The sequence below is a fragment of the Corapipo altera genome, unplaced genomic scaffold, assembly GCF_003945725.1.
Source record: "Corapipo altera isolate COAL_440 unplaced genomic scaffold, ASM394572v1 239, whole genome shotgun sequence".
NCBI lineage: Eukaryota > Metazoa > Chordata > Aves > Passeriformes > Pipridae > Corapipo > Corapipo altera.
The window spans coordinates 2,280,616-2,295,122 of NW_020884938.1; the positions used below are offsets into that span (position 1 = coordinate 2,280,616).

The 14,507-nt window shown below is 40.9% G+C and overlaps 1 protein-coding gene across 6 annotated transcripts in view; it reads left to right on the top strand.

Annotated features, from left to right (window-relative positions):
• The first annotated feature begins 124 nt into the window (after nucleotides 1-124).
• Nucleotides 125-14,507, top strand: part of PACSIN2 (protein kinase C and casein kinase substrate in neurons 2) — a 41,471-nt gene continuing 27,088 nt past the window's right edge. For 2 of the 6 annotated variants that reach the window (XM_027660735.1, XM_027660734.1), the window contains exon 1: nucleotides 127-278. The gene's annotated coding sequence lies outside the window, so the exon portion shown is untranslated. Of the gene's footprint in view, nucleotides 279-6,302; nucleotides 6,327-14,507 lie in introns of those variants that run through there. The other 4 variants (XM_027660733.1, XM_027660731.1, XM_027660737.1 and 1 more) reach the window with 4 other exon arrangements.

Here is a 14,507-nt window from a genome sequence, read left to right on the forward strand (position 1 = left end):
CGTTGATTGACAGCCGCAGAGAGCCAATGGGCGCCCCGGCGCCGAGGGCGCTCAGCCAATGGGACGGCGGCGGGGCGGGGCGCGGCGGCGCGGGGCGGGCGGGGGCGGCAGTCGCGGCGGCGGCGCCGAGCGGAGCGGATCGAAGCGGAGCGGGAGCGGGGCCGGAGCGCAGCGCTGGGGCCCGGCCGCGTCCGCCGCGCTCTCCCCATCTGGTCACACCCCCCTACACCCCGCGACCCCCGCCGGGCACAGCGAACAGGCGGCTCCCGGCGCTGCAGGTGAGGCTGGAGCCTTGTCGAGAGGCGCAGGCCGGGGTTGCGATCCACGGCGGGCGGTGGGTCCGGTCGGGCCGCGCCGGGCCGGGCGAGAAGCCCCGGGGACCTCGCGGCGGGGCCGGCGGCGGGGTCGGCACTGCCCGTGCGGAGGGCGCGGGGAAGGTGAAGCTCTCCTTGCACGGCGGGCAAGGGCAGGGCTGGGGCCGGCCGGGGATGACGACACTGGCTCGGTTCCTGTAGGAGGGCAGAGCTCGGCGCTCGCCGAAGTTTAGTGACCCCCTCGGACGGCGCTGGCGTTGGGAGGGGGGCGCAGGGAGAGAGGGCGAGGATGGAGCCCCTACACTCGGGCGGGTGGGTTTTTCCTGCCGGCGGTGAAATCCCTGGGTGGTGAAATCCCCCATTGGCAGGTGAGGGTGCTGGGCTGGTGGGAGGTGTTTGCAGGGGGGACAGTGATGTTTCAAGCGACTCACACCCCTCTCAGTGTCCAGCTAAGCCAGGCTTCGTGGGCTTGCCGTTGCCGCCTTCTTTCTGGACTTTCCCTTTTTTGGCTCGTGGAAAGAATCTCCTCATCTCCCGAAACTATGTGAGAGACAGACATCCCTTTATGTGCGGCGGGGCTACCTGGTCGGGGAAGGACAGGGTCTGTACTGTGCTGGCTGTGTGGGTCTGTACCAGCTGCCTGCCTGTCCCGGGCTGGGCTGACTCAGGAGCTGAGAGATTCACTCTTCTGAGAGATTCATCCTTCTGAGCCTTCACCCTTTTGCCCTCTCAGCAAAGGAAGCCAGGAAGATGCAGTGCTGCCCTTTGCAAGCTGAACCTTTGGAAACTAAATGTAACCTTGCAGTTTTGAACCGTCAGATTACTTATTAAATAGTGAGGATAATTTAAAACTAGTGCACCGCTGCACCTGTTTGTTTAAGTTTGATCCTTTCCACCTGACCCAGACTGGGGTGAAAAACGAGCCTTTGGATGTGTTACTTTTGTTTTCTTCTGTTGTGTTCCACAGCCTCCAAAAGACTTCTTAAAAGGTTGCCATGAGACTGTTTTCTTGCTCTTGTGGGGGGAGGATCCCCTTCTGCTAATTGGGATCTAACTCCAGCATTTGTTCAGCACTTTTCTAAAGACAAAACCTTCCCACTGCTTTTAAAAGTTAAAACAATGATAGTGCATTACATATAGTCATAGTGAAGACTGCATTATGTAAACAACTGGGGTTTAGTGCAACAAAAGGATCATTCTCGTGTGTCTGTGACAGGAGACTGATAGAAAAACACTGCTTTGTTACTTGCTTGGGCAGGGGGGACACACAGGACATGACGACTTAAAGGTGAGAGGCACCTCAAACGGTTTGCCAGCTGTATTTCAGATGGGCAAAGCTCCTTAATTGCATTCTTCACTATTAAGGTTATTAACACTGAGGGCTACTGTGCTGACTCTTCTGTACCCGTACCTGCCTGAAATGGTGTTTTGCCAAACTTGCATTTTGCCTTCAAAGGTAATAGTTATATTCTTCCAGTTATGGCTGTAAAAAGTAGTGTGTGTGTGTCTGTTTAGCAGAGTGCAGCATCATTTTGGAGGTCTCTGATCATAATGTACCACAGCTTGGGTATGGTGAGCAGGAGTGCAGCTGCTGTTCTGTGTCCAGGGAAGTAATTTACAGATCTGGGGTCGATTTTTTTTTGGCTCAGGTCTGCGTGTTGTGCAGTGCCACAGCAGAATAAACATTAAAAACTGCCCTGGGGTTTGAACTGTGTACCACACATCGAGCAACAATATCAGTGTTGAAAGAAAGCACAAGTGATTAAACAGTTTATTAAGGGTTAATAGGCAAAACTGTTTGGGATTTTTTTTTATTGATTTTTTTCTCTCATTTTAAAGAGGGTGTGCTGCAAGTGGGTGCAGTAATTAATACTGAGCTGACAAATTAGATGGCATTTATGATTGCTGGGCTTGGTGTTTGCTGTGTGGGTCTGTGTGGATGGCCTTAAGTGTTCTTTCACTTTTTGTTTTAAACTGTCACAGGGTAATGAGAAAGCTCCATTCCACAGGTCATCTCTGCAAGAAAAGCTTGATTTTACTTTGTGGTATATTGGGTAATATGTGGTAATATGTATATATTTCTGCTTGTTCTTTTTTATGCCTTTGAAGTACCATCATAGCGAGGTGGCTTTCTGACTGTGGTGGTTGTGATCTACGAGTGTTTTTAAACAATACCTTCAGAAAACACCCAGATGATGTATTTCTTCTGATGGGTAGATGTCTGCTTTCTTCTGTTGTGTCAAGGCACTTGAATGTTGGTCTGAAAATCAGTACTTTGAACCTGTTCTTTGACGTGTTTGGATGATTCAGGGTTAGGCATGAGAAGTTTTGTTCTCATGGTCTGTCTATCCAACATATGGGTGCCTTCTCCTCCTCTAGAGCTGAGTGAACCACTTGCTTAAAGATGTCCATCTGTCCATTCTGTGCTTCCCTGGCTGTGCTTAAAATGAGCTGAAGGCTCCTGCAACTTGAAGTGGTACAAGAAATTCCTGTGCTTGTTGCAGGAACTGGAAGAGGATAAAATGCTTAGCAGTGCTGCTGCCAGTCAAAAATTGCCTCTGCTTGTATGATTCTGTGGGAGTAATACAAAGTAGCTAAATGGTAATTAAAAAAAAAAGGTGAAAAGCTAGTAAAAGTAGCTAACTGAGCTTTCTGTTTCTGAGTTGGTGAATGGTTTTCTCACTGTGGGAGTAGCAGGTCCTGGAAAAAGTGCATCTTCTCATCCAGTGAGCCAGAAGAATGGTAGATGCAGATGGAAGGGTTGGTTGGGTTTTTTTTTCTTTAATAGAGTTGTTTAAACATGCATGTAAGCTGATACATTAGTGTCTTTTTGGTTCTTGGAATGTCTGCTTTTTTAAAAAATACCAAGATTTAATGACTTACTTGTTGCCTGGAATGAAGTCTCTAATGCTTGAACTGAAGACCAGTCTGTGAGATTAACAACTTCTTTGCAACACAGGATTTAATTCCAGTTCTGTCTTAATGCCCAGAACTTCAAGAAGTGACATTGTTCCTTTCAACCTAACCCCAGTTACTGATTTTTGGCTTGACTTAATGTAATGATGGATTGTTCCCAGGAGATGAAAAGGAAGAAAGCAGGAAATAACTGTGATGTAACTGTACCGAGATAAACCCACTTAAGGATCCTGAGTCTGTGGTTGAATAAATGACATATTTAATATGAATGTTACCTGGCTGATTGACCCACTGGGTTTGAGAGGAATAACCTGGAGCTGATGGTAAATTCTGTTGTATTCTGGGATCTACAGTTGTGTCATGAGACTTTAATGTTGTTCCTTTATATGTTATCCAAGGTACCTTTTTCTGGGGAAGTGAACAGTCCAGATTTCTCTGATAAGGTTGGTCCTTGGAGTGTGGGTGATTCTGCTGAGCTGGTGTGTGTGGGTAGAGTCCTGTGATCCTCGGTGGACAGGATGTGTCAATATTTGAGAAAGTACCAGCCCTAATTAGTAAATAGGAGTAGAAGTGGCCTGGCTGTTGCAACCCTGCACAGTAATGGGCTCTGAAGCAAAAAGAAGACGTCTCTCAGGCTTCAAATAACGTGGTTTGGTTCAACTTTTTAGAACATGCAAATATTTAAAAGCTGCTCTGGTGTACAGAAGGTATTGTAAATATTTTGGTAATAATGGAAACCGGTATCTTGCATTGTTTGGCTCTGGGTCAATGCAAGTTGTTAACCCTTTTTTGGACTCTGCTTTGAGTTAAGAATTAATTCCAAGGCATCTCCAGACCAAATATTTTAAACAACCTTCTGTGCCTTTTATCACATACTCTAAGCCAGTGAATGACAAACCAGAGTACAATACAACAGCAAAAATGGTGGGGACAAGAACAGTCTGTCAAATCATATTATTAAATACTTCTTCCAAGCAGTTTTACTGCAACAAAGGCTGCATTTTATGTAATCTCTTGACATAAAACTTATAGAGGTGACATAGATGCAGACTATGAAGTGAAAAGAATATGACAAAGAATATAACAAGCTTGTGTGTTTGTTGTTTTCCTAATTTCTGACTTAACAGGTTAAATAAGGGGTGCAGGGTGAGTATGCTTCATGTGCCCTGTGATGTGTAGTACAGATTTCAATAAATGGGCTGCCATGAGTCATGGGACAAACAGGACATCTCTGCAGTTTGACGTATGGCTCCCATCCTCTGCCTTAATAGAGGCTTTCCTGGCAAATTGGCAGATCCCTGGATCCCTGCTGAGTGGAGCAGTGCTGCTTTCTTGTTGGGAGAAATGGTAAATCTGTGATAATGTTGATAACAGGTTGGATGCCTTCGTGTCGAACGCGGTGTTAGGACGTCGTCACTGGATTGGATGTTAAATTCCACACGGGTGTCAGAGCTGGGAAAGGGAAGCATGGAACACCCACCAGTGGGAGCAAAGGGCTCCATGATAACGTGACATCTTCCTTCAAGCAGCAGCAGCTGCAGGAGCAGCTGAGAGCTCTGTGTTGTCGGGTGTGTATTGGTGCTCCCTGTGAGATACCAGTTAGAGCTGCTGGAAGATGTTCCAGAATGTCTGGGGAGTGCCAGTGTTCCTTAAAGCAGCTAATATTTCAGATATTATTGCAGAAGTGTCACCACTCCTTTCTTGGCCACTTAGTCCTCTCCACCTCCATTATAACCCCACACAAACTCTTCACTCATGGGACACGTGCAGTGAATTTCAGTGGTATTAAACGGGCTGGATTTTTGTTCCCGAAGGCAAAAATTTAATCTCTTACTTGTGTGCTTGCACATTAACAATGAAAATACCTTTTTGCCTGTCTTTTCAGGGTCTCAGACTTTGTGTGTTGTCTGTGCACTTGCTTTTTCCTTGTGTTAGCAAAACGTCTTGTAACTTGTTAAACCAGCTGGAAGTTTGTTTGTTTGCGCGACTTCTACTCGCCAGTGATAATCAGGATGAAATAAAGTAAGGAAAATGGAGTGTGTATAAATACAATTTATACATGAACTGTTGCTCTTCCTGGCAGCTGAAGTTGTGCTACATGAGCTGCTCAAATACAACTTACTGACTCGAGGCTGTACCCTCAAACTTTACAGTTGAGCAAATTGAAGATGTGCTTTAATTTATGGTCCTTGATTTTTACCAATTTTAAATGCACGGGTGAATAGATAATAAGATAGATAATAAATAGATAATAATCAATTCATAAATTTAAAGGTGAGCTTGCTGGTTTTTTCTTGAATTTTTACTTAAAATATTTTAGTGTGGAGGGACCAGAAGACAGTTGAAAGCGTTTTTAAAGTTTGTGATGGTTTCACTCTACAAGTTCCAAGTAGAAAGGAGCCAGAAGCCCTTGTCTTTTAACTTTTAGAATACTCACTTGTACATGTTTCTAAGGTATAATGCTGATAATTATTCTTATGTAGTGAAATACTGTTTTTATAGAAAAAAATTGAGTGTTAAATAATGTTTTGAACCTCCAAGCAGAATGTTTAAATTAATCTGGTAGCACAGTGTCGTTAAACCAAGTTTTGAAGAAATAGCTTTGAATTCCAGTTCAATATGTAGCTTTCAAAATTTGTGGAAAAAATAAAAATCAAGTGTGTTTTTAGAATGTTATTATTTTCCCTCCCCCCCTTTTTTTTTCCCCCTCACAGGGTAAAATCTAGATCTACACAAAACCCACGTTATTTTGTAGACTGGAAAAGCTACTAATTGTAACCTGTTTGGGTTTGGTTTTTCTTTTTTCTTCCTTCCTTTTTTCCTTTTTTTCCCCACACTTTTTTTTTTAGAATTAGTGGAATTCTAGAAGTAGAATTAACTGGATTCTTCTGTTACTTTTCCAAGCTCGATCTGCTTTCTTGGCTTTTCTCAGTAAAGTACTATTCCACCTGATGGGGTTTTTTTTTGAAGCAGGTGCTCAGATTGGCCAACAGAGAACATTTGAGCAGACAGAACACTGTTGCAGGACATTTTGTGCTGTTCTTTGTTTAATTGCTCCCTTCACTGGATATCATGAATGTCTTGTCTGTTATTGAGGTGGGACCCAATTTATTATTTATCTTCGTAAACACAAATTTGAGGAGATTAAAAGACAGTCCACGTAGTTTTAAAGGATCTGCAGGTGAACCTAAAAAAATTATTTGAAATTATATTTGATCTTAAAATTGGTTTGAATTTGACCAAGAAATCCTTTGTCCAAAGTAGTATAAAAGCAGCTGCTTTGCTTGTAGTGTCCCTGTATCAGAGAGCAACATGTGGGTTTAGTCTGTATCAAATAACTGTATTTTTAGCACTGGGTTTAGTGGCTATTCCATAATTCCTGGTAGAATGTAAATCCTGTGGGTGGGTGTGAGTATCATGAATAAAATCTGCGTGGTGCAAATGTTGATCATTGTCAAGTCCAGTAACTGATAAACACAAAGAGATAAAGCAAATACCATGCCTTGATCCTGAATTTATTTTGGGTTCTGCAAGACAACCTATAGATTTCTTGGCCTTAGGCTTTGATCAGGCTGATAAAATACGATGTATTCTCCAGTTATCTGGGCTTTTTCATTGTGGAGGAACTAAAACTGGGACAGGAGATTCCCCTTTATCCCTCCTCCCCTCTCCTGCCAAAGAGGCCACATAGGAAGCACCTTTGTTCCTACTTGTTCTTAGGTATTGCAGAGACATTTTGTGTAATTGTAATTAAGGCAAAATGGGGCTAAATTTAGCATGTAATGAATGTGCTGCTGAACAAAATTACTGGGTTTGCAGTAATCATTTTAGCAGGTTTTTTGCTAAAAGGGGTTTCACTGCAAAGCAGGGAAATATGGAAGGAGATGAGCAGGTTTTCATGTTTTCCAGCACATCTAAAGGTATTTTCATTGTGCTCATTTTATGGGTTTTTTTTGTGCTTCCCGTGTTTATTTCATAAATATGCATAAAATACTACATTTTTTGGGTGAATAACGCTGTCCCAGTATAATACCTTTTGATATTGTTTATCTGAGTTGTGAATGACGTTGGTAGTTCAGTTTTGGAGTTAAAAAATCCCATAAAAACGTTATAAATTTTCAGGGATGTGTCAAGTATCTAATTTGGGTAGGATACTCACTGGAATGCAGTTGACAAGGTAGGAAAAAAATACCATGAAAAGCTGAAGATTTTATAAATACACTTCCCAAAATGTGTTTTGAGTTTGCCAAGGGAAAATGTGCCACGTGAATCCTTGGATTTTCTTATTGCAGTGAATAGTCAGAGAACAAAGTTATGTGATCTCAGAAAGAAAGCTTTAATAAAAATCTTGTGAAACACTCTCTGCCGTGCAATAGCAGTTGGCTTGTGCACTGTTCAACCCTGCAAATGGGGAGGAATAAGCCATTTAAGACTCCTGCTATTGTTAAATTGCTTGGTCAGCTCCTGTTGCAATCCTCCAGGAATCTCTGCAGTGCCTTCCAGAATGAATTAAATTGGAGCTGCTTTAGTTATGCAGCTGAAGTGGCTCATGAAAATTATTGGAATGTGCAAAGAATTTTTTTAATTTAAACTTAATTTTAAAATCTAATTTAATTTAATAGATTTTTAAAAATTAATTTACGGTGAAACAAATTTAAATTTAACATTAAAAGCTTAAGATTAAAAAATATTGTGCCTAAGCATTTACATCAGAATCAGGATGCAAGTTTTAAATTTGGAGTACTGTGAAAAATCTCAGTCTATCTGTAGTATCTGCCCCCAAAAAAGATGGAATGTAAATCCTGTCTTCCATTTATCCACCATCACCCAATTTCAAGTGCTTCACTGCTTTGTGTAGCTGTGAAAACTGAAAGAGGTGCTGGAAATGTAACTACATAAGCTTAAAAAGACACTTTTATATCTTGTTTCCCAGTTATTTTTCTGGTTTAAGTAAAAATCATTTTGGGTGAAAGAGAAGTACAGGTAGGGATTTGACACACACTTCAAATGCATCAAATGAAAATGGAATAACTGGAAGTTTTATCTAAAGCTTAAATATTCAAGAAGTTGCCTGCTTGAAAATTCACTTCACAATTTGTTATTGAATTTCTTCTGATGTTTCCTAGAATTTCAGACTTGATACAGAATTCCTGATTATCTGTGTTACACTGCTGAAGATTCACTTAGTAACTTACATCCAGATCCTGAAATTGCTGAATATATTCTTGGAATATTCCTATTGAAATACCCTGACTAGAGGACTGGTAAAGGTGATTTTAGAGATTTTGGGAATTTGGGATAAGCTCTCCGTGCCTTTGTCTTACAGGCAAAAGTGCTGGCTTTGTCTTGGGCCCCTTGAGCCAGAAGTGTTTTGCTAAAAGAACCCTTTCTGTATGATTTTATTCCGATTACTTTGTGTCTGAAATTAGGAGGAGGTCTTCTCCTTTCGTCCCTCTCCTTTCCCTTTTCCCCCCTCTTTCCCCCCCCTCTTTCCCCCCCCTCTTTCCCCCCCCTCTTTCTCCCCCCCTTTCTTCCCCCCTCTCCTTCCCCCTATTCCTTTTTTTCCCCCTTTTCCCTTTTTTCCCTGTCCCTCTGCTCCCCTCCCCTCCTTTCTTTTGGAATGCACTTGGGCCTTGATCCTTGCTGGGATTGGGAGTTGCAGCACTGGATTCCTCCTGCTCTCAGAGCAGCATTAAGCACAAGGTCAGATAATTGCAGAGTTAATAATTGTGTGAGTGTAATGAGAGGATAATGCAAGTGCTGAGGGGGCAATAAAGAGGACAGACCTCTTTTATGTGACAGTAAAAATATGGTGGTATGATAAGAAGCAGGTAGTTACACGGGGATGGAACAGTTACTGTGGTGACTTCCCAATTAAAGTCTGCCATCAGAAATGCAAACAGATCTGACCTGTATTTTCTGTGGATGGGGGGATTTTTCCCGATGGAATAATTTTTGATTGAATTGGATTTTTCCTGGTGGACTGTGCTCTGTCACAGGTGAAGCTCGTGGATTGTCAGACTCAAATGCAACCAAAAGTTTCCAGTGCCAAAGTGTTCCCAGTCCATGACAGGATCAATAAACATCAGCCTTCTTTGTTTGCAAATTGGTTATGACAAGTATAAACTAGGTAATAAAACATTTTCTCTTCCTATGAAATATACTGAATATTCAAATTTTATGAGGGGAAAAGGGAGGCAATTCGTTTGAAGGTGTCGAGAGTTGGACATTTCATTTTCAGTTTCGTAAATTACAAGGTACAGAATAAATGCACATTGTTGAAGGAGTCAACTTAAGGTTATTTAACTCTTGAATACTCTATAGAGCACATTTTACTAATGCAACTTTTTAGATGTGGTAAAATACAACTGTTTTGAGTGTAATACCTATTTTCATTTTTTGGGGTAACTGATGCATCATTCAGTGTTCCTTTTTTAAATTATGCTTATGCCTGAAACACCTAAGAAGGAACATTTTCCATGTTCTGAAATAGGCTCAGTAAATACTCCAAAGAATATTTTAAAAATACTTTTGAATTTTGTGCTTTTGTGTGCTCTGAGCTTTAGGAGATTTTCTAGGGGCAGGCCTGCTCTTTCTGGTTATGTTCATATCAGATGGCTCCATTAAATCTTTAAGCCTTCAGAATCAGAAATGAAAAATGCCTCTTCTCAGCTGAAATGTTCTTGGCTTGAACTGTGACATGATTATGAAAAATATCTGTATATGTGGCTTGTAAATATTATAAATAACATCCTTTTTTTTATGGGCCATTTTTATCATGTTTTCTTTGCTGTCATTCATTTTCTTCTTTATTTGTCTAAGCCTTCTTTTCCTGAATACTTCAAGATCTTACATATCTATTTTATTCTTTCCACTGATATGATAAAGACAGTGAAATGTGGAATTTATTATTCACTGAGCAAGCACATGACTTGGTTTTCTTATTCTTGGGGAAGCAGAAATCTTATTTTCAATTCAACTTTTAAGGTATTTCTGCGTAATTGAAGCTTTCATCTTGCAGCTGTTGAACTCATCAGCCCTTTTCTTTTTTAGGCTGGTGGCACAGAAACTCTGTAGTGGCTGTTTTTACGTGTTTGTGGTATATGAACCCCATATAAATGGTTTATGTGCACGTTAGAAGCCTGACTGAAGCCGTTCCTTTTGAGTGTGTGCAAGTTTGAGATTGTAATCCCAGGATGATTTGATTGCATTTTATTTTTGCATCGTGCAAAAATACCAACTGAATTTTATTTTCATTTACCAGGTGATGCTGCATTAGAATGCAGTGACCCCAGACTTTGTGGAGTCTCACGTTGTGCAGTTTTTCACTCTGATTGCCACGTGTAGAGTGATTTGCGATAAATTAAATGGCTCTAAGAAATGTGATCGCTCTGTTCTGGAGCTATTTGGGCCTGCTCTCTTCAGCTGTTGTGACTGTCACACATAAATTAAATTCAGGAAGCAAAAAAGGTGTTTAGTTCTACCTCTAGTAGCAGTTGATCCCGGTTTTGAGAATCCTTGTGTAACCATTTAAAATGCTGAAGTTACTCGAAGAAAAGGCAGTTTGTATTACTGCTTTTACTAACACCTTGGACCATATATATATATTAAAAATAGTCTTGCATACTTAAATTTTCAACAGTGGGGTTTTTCAGACTCTGCTCTCGAGAGGGCACTAAACTGAACTTGGGATTATCTCCCTTTCTTTTATTTTTTTCTGCCTTTTGGCTCTTGCCAGTGTGCAGGTTCCAGCTGTTTGAGTGCTCTGCAATCAGTGATGGCACATTTATTAGCTGCAGAAATACAGTGGTGATGGTAACTGTCGGCTCGTGGGGCCTCCTGTCCCACTTTCCTTGAACTTCAGTCCCATTTAGGTTGGAGAGCACATGGCTGACCTACTTGTACTTCAGTCAAGCATTAATTGCAAATGGCATTAAATGGTATAAAAAGCTTTCCTTTTCCTGAAAAGCCGGAGAAGGGTAAAAATAAAAACCCCAAGTCTTCCTGAGGTTAGTTCACCAAATTAAGCACTTATTTCACATTCAGAGATTCTGCATTTGAGTGATTTGTGTGTTTGGGCACATAATGTGTTCCCAGATCTGTGAAAATCATCAGGCAGACTGGCTGCTCTGCTGTGCTTTCTGTTCTAACCCTTAATGAGATTTGTGAAACCTTCGAGAAGCAAAGGAAAACTTTCACCTTCTCTCTTGCCTAACCTGGATCTCATATGCCTCTTTTAAAGCACCACTCTGAGAGCTTTAGATATTTCAGTTGCATTAAAGTAGGTTTAAATGCACTGGCTATGTTTAAAAAACCCAACCAAACAGAAAAACAACAACAAAAACCATTTCTGTCTTTGCTTGTCAAATTATGGGACAAGGAAGGCCATAAAATGTGATCTCTCACCATAATATTTAAGAGTGACACTTCCAGGTACCTTAGACCAGTGAGTTTGGTATAAGGAGCCAGTTCATTATATTTATTACCAAAAAAATTAATTAAATGTTTCTAGGGAATATTTAACTCTGCTGGGTCAGCAGCCCATGTTGTGTAGATTACTGAGTTGTAAGTACAGGTCTTCTGGCTTTGTTGCAGTAATTATCATTTCAGGAGCAGAAAATTAAATTGCCCAGAAACAGGAGAGGTCCTGGCTAAAGTTTAGCTCAGATTCACTGAGCTGAAAATCTGTTTAAACAGAACTCAAGAGTTTCTTTTCTCAGTGACCATGTTAATGAAACTAAGTGTTGAGTAACCTTCTCCCCAGCTTCAACACAAACACAGTTTAATTTTCCTAATAGTTCCTCAGGAGCTGGATTCAGTTTGCTTTAAAATCTGAATTAATCTTGTTTAATCTGAAATATGAAATACTGTCACATGCTCTTTTGTTGTGTTACAGTATGGCATTGATTTTGAAACTCTTGAACAGATCTTTCATTGTTCCTAAATGAATAATTGCTTATTTAACTTACTGGAAAAGAAAGACAATTGAAGTTAAGTGTGGCTGTCCTTGTTTTCTTTCCATATTTATGAACTGTCCATAAATTTTGTATCAGTTCCAGAAATGACCCCTCTGAAATGATGTATAAAGTTTATCTGATGATGATCACAGCTGGAAACGTTGCTTTTAATTTGCAAGGCTGTCTTCATTAGTTATTTTTACATTGATGGTGCTTTCCCCAAATACTAAATTACCCTTGAATGTATTTTGGGAATTGAGGAATGGTGCAGGATGATTTGACCCACTTTTTGCCCTCGGGGCTGTCACAGGGAGGGGGTAATGACTGCAGAAAGAATTGGTAATAATGGAAACTACTGTTGAGAGCTTTTTCTCAGCCAACAGTTATGGAAATGGTCATTTAATTAATGCTTTAGCAAGAATTTACACAGTTCTGTACCAGCTTTGGCTGCCCCTTGAACAAAAGCCGTGCCAGCAAATAATTCTTTATTTTATAGGTGAGGAGCTATCCCAGAAAATTGCTGGCTTTGCCTCGTGGAGAATAATCCCCTCAACTCCAAGAGTTCTGTGTGGAAATGGGACATCTCTGCAGTCTTTATGAAGTACAATATGAAGTTGTTTTGTTTTTTTTTAATGAGTGCATTGTGGTGTGAGAAACTTATTTTACTGGTTCTAGGAGTCTTCTCTATCATCCTCAGTGATTTCTTCCTGAGACATTATATAGGAAGGTCTATTTTTCTTTGTGCTTTCTCTTTATCTTCGGTCAGAAAAGACAGAGTGGAAGGTAGAGTTTGCTGAGATGTTGCTAATGCACAGATTTACAGTTTCTAACAGAGCTTTAGGCTTTGGAAATAAGTTGGTGTGAAGGACAGGGCTGAGTTTGGCTCAAATGAGGTCTGTGAATTGGTTCTCTCCTGAAGTAAAGAACAGCAGCTCCTCAATTTAACCTTCAGATGCAGGAAGAAAACCCTGTTTCACCTTAATTGAAGGGTTTAGACGTGCTTCTGTTCAACCCACATCAATATTTCATTAATTAGTATCACAGCCCCGTATTTCCTGAGGTGGAAAAATACAACTTTTGCCTGTGAAATAACACAGCTGTTTCCTAAGTCTGCAAAGTGTGCCTCCACGTCTCACTGAGATATTTAAAAACACTCTTCTCCACGAGCTGTAGGAGCAACAGTCATAACCTTTACCATGGGCTACACATGATCTTTCACACAGTAAACCTGAATATTCAACGTACAGAATATTCCATTACCTATAAAGCTGGATATTCGGCTGTGCAGAGCCATGGTGGGACTGGAAACCCTTGGGTTGTTTTGAGTGCTGCAGTGTGTGTGTCTGTGTGGGGAGAAAAAAAATGGCATTAGTTTGAGCTGCAAGGTTTTCCTCAGCCCACAGGAAGTGCTGAAGTCCAGTCTGATGAGAGAATTGTGGCTGTGGAAGTGGAGGTCAGGCCATGGCCTGCAGGTACCACAATTTTCCGTGCCTTGCTGAGCTCCACATGTGGAAAAAAAAATACCAATTTATTAAGGCTTGCCTTTTCAGGTGAGTGTTTTGCAAACAGAATATGGAATGGCTTTGCAAAGAACTCTCCCAGTTGCTTTTTTTCCTACCAGAAATGTCCTATGCTGTGGCATGGCTGATATAAAAGCTTTTTTGGCTGAGGGAATGTGGTGTTTTGCAATGTTTGTTTGAGAGTGTTTATCATGTTGGAGATGATGGTTCTGGGACCAAACAGCCTGCTGTCTAGAACATCTATTTCTAGAATGGTCATTGTATTATTTTTTATTTATGTGCTTTTATGGACTTTTTTTTTTTTTTGCCAAGTAGATCAGTGTTCATGATTTGTGTGGTCAGATAAGTAAGCTGTGATATCTGAGGCACTGCTCCTTGTAATGTTCTGTTTTGCTCCTTAATTTTATGCCATTTTGGAACAGCCACTTTTCTCTGCATCTGCTTTGTCAGTGCACCTGGAAATGCTGGTTCATGGTTTCTCTCCTGGAGAACACATCAATATTACCCCTGTTTTTGCACTGCTGTAAAATTCTACTTAAACTAAATATCCAGTGTGTATGCTTGAGATATTTCCCTTGATGTTCTACTGAAATAAATTTCCATTATGGCCATCTAATTCCACTTGGTAAAGGAGCAGTTGTTTATTTTTTAAGTATCTGGGCACTTAAAATTTCTTTCTAACTAAATGCTTACCAGGTTTAGTTTGCAGGTTTCAAGGGGTTTTGTGCCCCCTTCGTGCTTCTTTGAAACAAAGCCAAAGGCATATTTATCTCATTTTTATTTAGGAATATTAAGGTTAA